At 47.2% G+C, this 11,521-nt stretch overlaps 1 long non-coding RNA gene across 1 annotated transcript; it reads right to left on the reverse strand.

Moving 5' to 3' along the window:
- Positions 1–7,871: 7,871 nt before the first annotated feature.
- LOC132484058 (uncharacterized) lies at positions 7,872–11,437 on the reverse strand. Its single transcript, XR_009531146.1, has 3 exons — positions 11,235–11,437; positions 10,157–10,312; positions 7,872–9,012 (listed from the first exon to the last, which is right to left on the reverse strand). It is a non-coding gene; the product is annotated as an uncharacterized LOC132484058 (long non-coding RNA).
- Between the last annotated feature and the right edge of the window lie 84 nt (positions 11,438–11,521).

An 11,521-nucleotide genomic window follows, 5' to 3' on the forward strand; every position in this document is an offset into this window, starting at 1 on the left:
AGCCATGTAGACGGTGGAGGGAGATAGGCTGGAGAGTCAGGTAGGACAAGATTGTGGAACACCAGCAAGGCCATGTTCCGTGCCAGCTCCAGAAAGGGAGGGTCTGTGACTTATTTGTTTTTGTATTCCTGGGGCCCCTGGGAATCACAGGTGCTCGAGAAGTGTTTATTGACAAAATAGAGAAATGAAAACACTTTAACTAGAGAAACAGAATTTAACAGGACGTGGGGATCTGAAAAATGAAGCAAAACCACCCCTTGAGGCCAGCTGTACCACCACAAGGGCCATTTCAACCTTCAGCTGGGAGCCAGGAAGCATCACATCCATCTGACTGGCACAAGGACAGGTTTGTAGTGAGCACATATAGCCTGACTTGAGTGGGTGAAATTTAGCAAGACAAGAGTGCCATTCATCCAAAGCAGGCCTATCTGGAGCCCATGGTGGGGGATCAGTGACACCTGCCAGGCTGGAACTTCACACAGCAGGGAAGTCTGGCAGACAGAGACCCAGCCAGGGGCTGTCTTGATGCCACTCAGAGAAGGGCTCTCTCTGCTTCTCCCCACAGTCTTGTGGACCTCAGAGAGCCTGCAATTTTAGAGCGAGGGGGGACTCAAGTGATCATCGGGTCAGCTCCTAATTTTACAGATACTGATGCCAAAGAAGGGAAGAAAGGAGGAAAAGAGAGAAGGAAAATAGAGGAACATGGGGGAGGAAACTACATTTGGGCTGTCCCATGGGAATTAAAACAAAGAGCAGTTCTCCATAGTCAAGGGCAACTTGGAGTTCTACGCCTTGTAACATACTCATAACCTGAGTTCAGGTGCCATGTTGACAGGCAATGAGTGAGAACCCAGTGTTCATGTTTCTCAGCTGAAGGCTCAGCCTCTGGGAGGAGAGTTTCCACCCCATAGATCTAAGATGCCATTGGCTGAAGAGGTGACCACAGATCCTCCTACTTAGGGACGTTGTTCCGTCCCTAACCAGTAGCTAGGCGCTGGGATCTGGAACGAAACAGCCAAAGGTTGGCTAAGCCCTTGCACTTGCATAATCTCCCTATACCTCTTCTCACCTTCTTTCTAGCCATAAAACTCCTGGGTTTTAGCTGGCACATTGCTGCCTGAAATAAAGATTACATTTCCCAGCTCCTTGTGGCTAAAAGTTGCCTCTGTGACTAAGTTCCGATCAGTGGTATGTAAGCAGAGGGATCAAATGTAGCCTCAAGAAGTCAATTAAAACCAGTGGTTCTCTATCTGGATAGATTTTGCCCTCCAGGGGACACTGGACAATGTCAGGGGACATTTTTGTTTGTCACACTTGGGAAGGAGGAAGTTACACCGGCATCTGGTAGGTAGAGGCCAGGGATGCTGCTAAACAGGACAGACCCTACAACAATGAATTATCTGACCCCAAATGCCAGTAGTACCAAGATTGAGGAACCCTGCCTTAAAGGGAGGGGGTGTGCTCATCTTGCTTCTCCCTCTATACTACTGACTGGAGTGTGGACATAAAGGCTGGAATCTGAGCAGCTATCTTTGTTCATGCAGTGGAAGCCACATGTTGAAGACGGTGAAGTAACAAGATCGAAGAAATCTGGATCCTTGATCATCCTGAAATTGCTGTATCAGCTATAGAGGGCTCACTTCCAAACTTTGTTACCTAAAACAGAATGAAGTTTAAATCTCTCTTGTTTTGGGCTTTCTGTCACTTCCAGCTGAACTTCACTGATAACGTTCCTCCCTCCTGCTCCTTTTGCATTCCCCTCGACTTCAGTGAGCCTCTGTGAACCCAGCCCTTGCTCCTGGTCTCTCTTCCCATTGTACCCCTTTGTTGCTCCCAGCTTTCACCTCCAGATATACTCAAGAGCTATATTCATCCATTCTCAGTTTGATCTACTTTGAATTGTGATTGATACCTGCTCCAAGATCCATTTGTTGCAGCTCTGAGTCTATCAGGTCCTGCTCCTTCCAGATTCCCAGCCAATCAGGCTCTAGCCAGTCCTATGAGTAAGCCATATCAATTGGGTTCTAAACATTTCTTTGTAACCCAGTTTGCAACGTGGAGCCACGTTCTCCCAGACTAGGTACGGTCTCTAATGACCCATACAGTGTGGGTACCAGCTCAGCAGAGGGGAGGTCTGACCAATGGGAATGGACCCTGGCCCTCACTTGAGGCACTACCAGCTAGGTATATGGGTCATATACCCATGGTCATATTTTACCTGAAGAATTCATCCATCTGTTCATCTATCCATCCATCCATGCATGCATCCATCAGTTAATTCAGCACTTGCATGAGTCATTTCAAGGCTCCAGCACGGAATCTGCTGTGACAATACCCTGGAGGTCTTTCCATTTATCATTATTGTTTACCACAGGCTGAAAAATGACAAATCCTTGGCCACCAAGGAGGATAACCCAGAGAAACAGACAGGAAGGGCTGGCCCCTCTCTTTATTTCTTTACATCTTCACATTGCTAGTGTTGGAGAACTTGATATTAACTAGCCCTTTCCTTTCAAATGTGAATTCATTTGTATAATGGTGGGGTCACATATATACAACCAAATTGTCAGGGATCCAAAAGTAAAGCCTTTGTATTCAAGGGTAGATATTCCAGAACAAGGACGGGAATTTCAGCCCGCATATTTGATGCTGCCTGAGCCTGTCTGCCTGACACCTTGAAGATATAACAAAATGCATAGAGTGGATTCTTTCAAGGGGAAAGTGGACAAGGACCAAAGAACAGTAAAACAAGGGCCATTCCAGTGGATCTCCATGTCCTTCAGATGAACTGGGATAAATTCTGAGTCTAGTCCCAAATTTCTGAGTCATGACTGTAAACCTGATATGAGGATGGAAGCTTCCAACTCAGTCAAAGTAACAGTGTGAGAAGAGCAAAACTGAATCACTTCAACTATCTTTCTTTTCAGAATATTTGTTGATTGGAGTGGAGGAGGGAGAGTATGTCTGCCATATTAAGAGGGGCATAAAGTAACATTAAAGATGCTGTGGAAGCCAGCTTCCCAGATGGACCCACCTCCTGTTATTCACACCCTCCCACATTGTATTAGAGTTGATCTGTGTGACCAATAGAACACAGAAGTGATGGTATGTGACTTCTGCGGCTAGGTCATAAAAGACATGTGGCTTCCACTTCTCTCTTAGATCATTCACCCTGGGGGATGCAGCCCTGTGGAGAGGGCTGAGGTGAGGAACTGAGCCCTCCTGCCAACAGCCGTATGAGTGAGTCATCTTGGAAGCAGATCCTCTTGCCCCAGTCAAACCTTTAGGTAATCATAGCCTCAAACAGCTTCAAGAGAGACCCTGAGTGTAAACCACTCAGCTAATCGGCTCCCTGACCCACAGAAACTGTGCAATAATACATTTTTATGGTTTCAAGCTGCTAAGGTCTGGGATAATTAGTTAACGCAGCCATAGATAACTATTATACCCCTTATTGTCAGTCAGTGTATGTCAGCAGCTCAGTTAATTCTCATGACAATCCTGTGAAACAGAAATGATTTTCTCCATCTCAGAGGTGTGAAAATAGGTTCAGAGAGGTCAAGTAATTTCCCAGGGTCATACAACTGCCTTCAAGTCCTTCTAAACCATGCTGCCCCACGCAGTCCTGCCTCTCTGAGACTTTCTTCTCCTCCCCACACTGACCTACAGAAGTGAACCAGGCTGTTCTAATACTGGCCTTAGGTTTAATGGTGAGATTATATGATCATAGGATGGGGAGTACATGAGGGTTTGAAAACTACCACTGCCTACAAAAATCGTATTCTTACATACCTTATGAAGCAGTTTCAAGAACTTGGCAGAGATGAGGGGAAGCAAATGGCATTCTAAAATAATGGCAAATAAATGAAAGAACTAAAAATTGGACAGTGTTTCTAGTTAAAGTCAGAAAGCTGATGACACATAACAAGAACTCCATGGGGACAAAGGATTGTTGGTGTCATTTGTGGAGCTATGACACAGACATGCCATGGAGAAACAGTTGAAGCCCTGAAAGCTTGAACACCTCTGGCTGGAGGATTTTATCCGTCACCTTGGGAGCCCAGGTGTGGTCTAACTGTGTCCTTGAGTCTATCTCAGATGGAGGAAGACAGCCTGGAGTGATTCTTCCGCCTGTTCTGGAATGGACTCGACTTAGGTTCTGTGGGACATCACTAGCAATAGACCTTTCCTTCCCCAGTTCCCCGCACAGTGGGAAGTAAGGGGGCATAGTTTCCTCTGAGGTCATTTTTTTGGCCAATAAATGAGATTGATTCAGAGCTTTTTTTTTTTTTTTTTTTTTTTTGGTACGCGGACCTCTCACTGTTGTGGCCTCTCCCGTTGCAGAACACAGGCTCCAGACGCGCAGGCTCAGCGGCCATGGCTCACGGGCCCAGTCACTCTGCGGCATGTGGGATCTTCCCGGACCGGGGCACGAACCCGCGTCCCCTGAATCGATAGGCGGACTCTCAACCATTGCGCCACCAGGGAAGCCCTGATTGAGGGCTTTTTGATGGAGTTTTGAGATCTGCTTATTAAAATGGACTTAATGCTAATAACAGAAGACAAGTGGATTAATAAGGGTTTGAATACCTAAGCCCTAAACCAGTGCTTTTCAAACTTTAATGCAAATAAATCACCTGGGACATCTATTAAAACGCAGATTTGGATTCAGCAGGGCTGGGGTGGGGCCTGAGGTCCTGCATTTCTAACTGGCTCCCAGGTGGGGCTGATGCTCCTGGGCCATGGTCAGCATTTTAGTAGGAAGGGTGGAAAGCACTAATTCTCAAACTTGCTTGCTTATGAGAATCACCTGGGATGGTTAAAAAAATAATGATGCCAGGGCCCCACCCCCAGAAAGTCTGCTTCAATTGGTCTCAGGTGCATCCTGGGCATCAGGATTCTAGTGTGTGGCAGAGTTTCAGGACACTGGTCTAACAAGCCTGTTCCCAGTTGCTTGCTGGTTCCCTCCTGATTCCTTTCCTGGGAGAAGCAGCTGCAGTGCAGGGTAACTGGGGACTTGGGGCAGGTACCTGGACCCATCCTGCTTCATTCTCTGCGGCTCGCCTTCCCATCCCGGGACAGGGGCAATGACTGCTCCCTCAGGGGGTCAAGAGAAGGATGGAGCACATTCATGTATTCACGGAGAACTCGGTATAGTGTCTGGCAGTATGCGTTATTACTTCATGATTACTCTCAACTGCTAAAGACTTAAGATTAGTTAAGTTTTAACAGATGATTATCCATTGTGGGCCAGGAGTGGGGAAATGCCTTTGTTTGGCGAGAACTTGGAAGGAAGAGAAGTGGGTCTGAGTGGATGGAATTCAAGGCCTACTCCCACAAACTGGGTAACTGAAAGCAGAATTAAGACACCGAAGATCAACTTCTACTCCCACAAGATGATTCAGGCAACATTTCTGGACTGCCCACTCTGTACAGGACATAGTGCTAAGCCTTGGGGAGAACTGCCTAAATTAGAAAGCAAGGATATTTAGCTTTCTAGAACTTCTGGTTAAAAAAGACAAGCTAGGGAATTCCCTGGTGGTCCAGTGGTTAGGACTCCACGCTTTCACTGCTGTGGGTCTGGGTTTGATCCCCAGTTGGGGAACTAAGGTCCCATAAGTCACGTGGCACAGCCAAAAAAAGAAAAAAGACAAACTAGGCACGTGGTCCAGTAGCTTCCTGATTGCCTACAGGACTCATCCATTTACTCAACCAATATTTAAAGGCGCTTGCTGTGATCTATCCACAAGAAGGCATGTTCCTTCCCCCCAAGATGCTTATAATCTTGGAGAGGATACAGAAAACAGATAGAAAATTATATGACTCCCAAGGTGCTTTGGGAACCCAGAAGAGGAGCCCTTCCCCACCAGCAGACCAGGCTGAAGAAGGTGGTCTGGGAAAGCTCGTGGAGGGGGTGACATGGGCTGATCAATTTCAGGTCCCCATAGCCTTGCATTCAAAGTCCTTCGGGATCTTTTTCCCACTGACTCTCTCAGCTGTTATCTCCTGGCAAGTCAAGCTCACTTCCATGTACCTATCCACGCTCTCCTGTCTGACTTTGCTCAAGATTGCAGGGTACATGCGAGCAAGGAATGCATTTGTCCTCCTCACCACAGTGTCCCCAGAGACCAGCAGAGACCCTGGCATTTAACTGTGCTCACTGCTTAAATGCATAAATGTGCTTTCTGCCGGCTCAAAGGCTGTGCATCTTTGAAGATCCAGGTCAGGCCAGGTTTGGCCTTTGTCTAGTCGTCTCGACAGCAGGTAGTGACTGCCACCTACAGGATGGTCCTATATCCTACCTGAGCTCTTCCAGGCTTGGAAGCCTGGTCAGCAGCCCTAGTCAACCAGCCACGAGGTCTGGAATCATTGGTGCTGCCTGCCTCAGACACGGTATACCTGCTTCTGCCTTAGTTTCCCTTTGTGACTAGACCCCCTTCTCTGAATACCAGCCTACTGGTCCGAGACTTTCAACCAGCTCTTCTCAAACCCTTCCCTTTGGGGACTGGATCATGTTCCATTTATCCTCAGCTGTGATTCTTGCCCTCTTGTGAATGGGCTGATGGCACAGAACCGGAATTGATCCAAGCCTGACTTTGTGACCAGTGCCCTGAACCCCAGTGACCTTCTCCACCAGTGCCTGCTGCAACCAAGGCCGAGTTAGCTGGAGCCTTTTAGACACGGTGCACTGGACTGCTCAGCTGGTACCATTTCCCCAGCCCTGTCTTATCTTCTTCCTCCATCTTTCCAGTCTGTTTGCTACCCCTTACCTGGAATTCCTTGCATGCAAGTTGGCCCTAGCTTAGGTAGCTTTTTCCAAATGCAGGCTTCCTCTCTGCTTCGCCCTCTCAGGATGTAATCTCAATCTCTCTCCCTGAAGTCCCAAACCACTGTGCCTGTCTTACCTGGACACCTTTTTACCTTGCACCACAGTTGTTTGTGTACCTGTGTCATCATTTCTACTAGGCAGTAAGCCAGGCACATGTCTTTTTCTTTTGTATGGATATGTCAACTAGACCCTCAATCACTGCTTGTTGAAGAGAGGAAGTCATAAGACAACACCAAGCACAAATCAAATGAGATGTAATAGTCTCCCCGACCCTTGGGCCTCATTCCATTCAGCCTGTATATCACCCCTCTACGTGAACCATTCTAAAACACAGCCATTCTCATGCCAAAAGAAACTGTAGCTCCCCATTGGCTATTGCATGAAATCCACATGCCTCATCCTGAATCAAGCTTGCCCCAGCCCCTTTGCTACATGTGGCCTCAATCCGACTTGCCCAGCCTCCTGACACTTCAACCCCTCACCCCAGCTGTACTTCAGGACCCATTTGTCCCTCTTTTCTGTGTTAATATAGAAATTTCTTCATCCTGGCACTTTTTTTTTTCCCTTCGCCTATTCCCACGTTGCCACCTAGTTTAGTTATTGGCCTGGCTGAAACTCAGCACTAAGATTTTTAGGATGAAAAAAGCCATCATTCAAATGTTGTGAGCAGATTTTGTCTGGCAAGCGAAGAGTCTTCACAAGTCCTTCAGGGAAAGATTGTTTTCCCCTTGTTTTGGGAAACCACGCGGTTGAACACATGAAAATAAGAATTCACCCAGGGTTCTGGGGGAAGAACCGTGAGCGAACCATGAAGCTGGAGGTAGATGTTTTCAGTCTGAGAAGCTGAGCAGTCTGTTTGGTACATCATGTAGATGTGATGTCTATAGCTGAGTAGAATTTGGGTAAGGAGGCGGAGAATGTTTCCTGGGTTGCAACAAATTTAACTGATGTTATATCTGAACTTTGGTTTGTTCCTGCAGGATGTGAGATTTCTTTATTGAGAGTTGCTTGCTAATAATAACAACAAACAGTTGTTACACACTTACAATGTGCCAGAACAGAAAGAAACCCTTGCAAGGATTAACTCCTATCATAACAACTTTAGGATTTTTCAGATGAGGAAAAGAAGGCTCAGAAAAGTTAAAGATCATGCCTTACAATTAGAGGCAGAACCAAGATGTGAACACGAGGAGTCTGACTCCACAGCCTATGCTGCTAACCTCTACTCTCAAGAGTCTTTGATTTTTAGAAATCTCATCCTTTAGCAGCCGAATAGCACGCAGGGAGATCAGGTCGGTGCTTTGTGTCCACCTAGAGGGGTGGGATAGGGAGGGTGGGAGGGAGACGCAAGAGGGAAGGGATATGGGGATATATGTATACGTATAGCTGATTCACTTTGTTCTACAGCAGAAACTAACACAACATTGTAAAGCAACTATACTCCAATAAAGATGTTAAAAAAATCTCATCCTTTAAAAATTTCTTTTTAAAAAGATAATTAGTATAGTATTTAGTATATGCTTATTACTTGGAAATGCAAACTCAACAATGTTTTACTGGTAGGGATACCCTATCACATTTTGCCACTTTTTCATATGTCATCTTGCATTATTTTGCTTATTGTTTCATATTCACAGGTATTTCTTCCAAAGAATCTGAAGTATCCTTGAAGGTAGGGATTGTGTCTTAAACTTCCACTTTATCTCCCACAGTAGGCCCAAATGTATCCTCCCTAAATACTCACTGAACTGAATTAAACTGGTACTCCAACGACCTTCTCCCTCTGGAGCAAAGCAAAGCAAGTGAAAATATTATAGAAATATATAGAAATACAGTAGATTTCTAGAGCTTCTGGGGAAGGCTGAAGCTGCTTCCAAGCTCTGCATATAGAACATAGGAATTTAAAAATAATCCTTCTGTACAAACATGAAAAGTGTTATTGCAGACTCCCAGAGGTGTATAATGGATTTGAACTTTAAAACAGCAAGATGAAGTAGCGCTTACTTTAGGGAACTCAAATTGCAAACTGCAGCGATCAGCCTACTCACAGGTGGTTATAGTCCATGCTTTGGTTCCCTCTGTTGGTAGAAAGGAAGAGGTGTTGTTTTTTGTTCTTGTTTTTGTTTCCTGCAGGAATTCTTGATTCAGGTTGTGTGATGGCTGCTGTTCACGGCCTGCACTGCCTGAGAAATTCAGCTCTTAGATTTAGGAAAGGGGAAGAGAAAACCTACTGGATCTTTCTCCTTAGATGGTAACTAAATACACATTTTTATTCCTTCTACATACTACCATTGCTGCCTGTAAAGCCAGACTCATTACAGACCACTTACTAATTGTCAGAGAACACACACAGAGTTTGTTCTGCCATGGCTTTCCCAGGCTTCGAATTGTAAGGCGTAAAAAGTATACCTTGATTGCTCACAGAGTTGGTCAAACAAGCCTGGTTTTCCCACACTGTCTGCTAACCCCATATCTTGGTAATGTTTTCCAGGACATAGACAAGGCGTTTTGATCTCAACTAGTGAAAGGAATCAAATATCTAAAAATTCTTTGTTTGATTTATTAAGTGGAATTAAGGACACACGTATCTTTCCTTAGCATGTGATTTCTTTCTCAATTCCCCCTTCCCAGAACTTTTATATAGGAGTCTGAATTGTTACTTAATCATATCAGTGACTCATCATTTGAGATTTGGCTCCAATGCCCTTCGGAGAATTCCTTTGTATGGTATTCCAAGGAAGGATTAAATATCACTCGTCCCCTGTTCAGCCACGTGCAATTCCAAGGACCAGTGAAGACTCTGAGATGCTACTAGTGCCTGGCACATTTCAGAGTTCAAAACAGATTTGTTTAAACAAATACAATTTGAAGTCATTTTCTATTTTAAGGGTTAATTTCGTATATGTCAGAATTCCTTCTTCCTGCATGTGAGGATATTTGTTTTATTTCATTAATCTTAAAGGGGGCATAACAATGTTTTACGTAAAATGCTTACTGTCAAGGAACTTTATGTATTATGGTAGAATGAAAGAGACATGCCTCGTGTCAATCAGGGCTCTGCCACTGTTTGGAGAGGCAATGAACGTGGGCCCTTAGCATCCTTGTACATTCTTGCTGAGTGTGCTAAGAATGTAAGATCCTGCTCATTTGGGCCATTCTTCAGGGTTGTGTTTGCAGTGAGCAACCTTGAGGGATGAGGGAATGTCCCTCTGTGGGACAAAGAGCAGGCTTGCTTACTGCTTGCTATAAACTGGTAGGTCCCCCAAGCTCAGCATTCCTCTTCTATAATGCCACCCATTGTGTGTGCAAGCATCCATCTGGACCCACCTGCTTCGTTCCTGGGAGAACTGGGGTTCAGAGAACCGACACGATCATGTTGACACTCTGGCTAATGCTTTTGCTGTGATAGTCTTTCATCTCTGACCCAGGAGTCTTGTGTGTTCTGTCAACATCCATGAAACTGTGACGAGCTGACACGTTAGCCTGCACGTAGGGTAAAATAGCAGATTCCTCAAACTTCTTGACACACACCAGGGAGGTATCCCTACACAAGTTATTCAAACTCTTTTAGCTGCAGTTTCCCTTCCTTATAAAGAGGACGATAGTATCTGGCTCATAGCATTGTTGTGGGGTGAAGTTAAATAAGAATGTACAGATCCCGACTCCACTAGACCCTTCCTGGGAGCTCCCTTCCCTCTTTAGAACACGGACGGAGACTGCTTCGCTTTGATGCCTGATGTAGCTGGGCCGCGTGGAATGGAGTGGACCACAGGGCACAGCAGCAGCTCCGCAATTTCTACGTAGGCGGGGCTCAGAAAACCGCAAGCCGATTGGAGCGGGGACCAAGGGTTTTGTATGCAGAGGCGTTTGCAAGGCAGCCACGCGATTTTTACTTAAATTGCCTCTTTCAAGAGGCTTCGGGGTCTTACTGATGCGAATTACAGGGGCACTGAAAAATACCCCCTCAGATCGACCCTCTGATTCGTGGCGACCGCGCCCTTTCGAGCAGCTGGGAGCTCGTCCGGACTCCAGCGGCGCCACCTCCTTCGGCTGCCGGCTGCCTCCGGAAAGCCACGCGGCCACGCTCGGGCGCACGCCCCCAGACCGCACACGCCCGCTCACGCATGCTCCCGGCGTTCCCACGCGCGCAGGCCCTTAACCGACGCCTTCCACGCAGCCTCGTGCTCCGGGCGCGCGGGCTCAGCTGTTGCGCGGCGCCCGCGGAGGCAGCTGCCGGAGCTGGGATGAGCTATCGAAGGATGCTGCAGCGCGGGGCGCGTCGCCCCCCTCAGTCCACCAGAGCCCGGATACCTCAGAAATTCGGCTCTGGGTCTGTGGGGAGCGAAATGCAACCCAAACACCGTTTTACCGAACCCCGCGCAAATAAACACGCACAGGCACTCACACAGACGTCGCCGCGACCCGCGCTTGCCGCGGCGGATCCCGGCCGCGGGCGGCCAGGAAAGAGCCCGGGACCCGGGAGGGGCCGCTGACCACGCCTCAAAGTCCGAGGGGTCGCTGCTCGGGATCGGCCGCTAAAAGGTGCGACGTAAGTGCCCGGCGTTAACGGCCCGGCTTAACGGCGCAACGGCGAGCCTGGGGCCTGCATCGCCGGGGCGGGGCCAGGCCAGGCGGAACCGGCCGCGGGAGAGCGGGTAGGCGGGGGCGATCGAGCAGGAAGGGAGCTGGGGA

Source organism: Mesoplodon densirostris, chromosome 2 (assembly GCF_025265405.1).
Source record: "Mesoplodon densirostris isolate mMesDen1 chromosome 2, mMesDen1 primary haplotype, whole genome shotgun sequence".
NCBI classification, from domain to species: domain Eukaryota; kingdom Metazoa; phylum Chordata; class Mammalia; order Artiodactyla; family Ziphiidae; genus Mesoplodon; species Mesoplodon densirostris.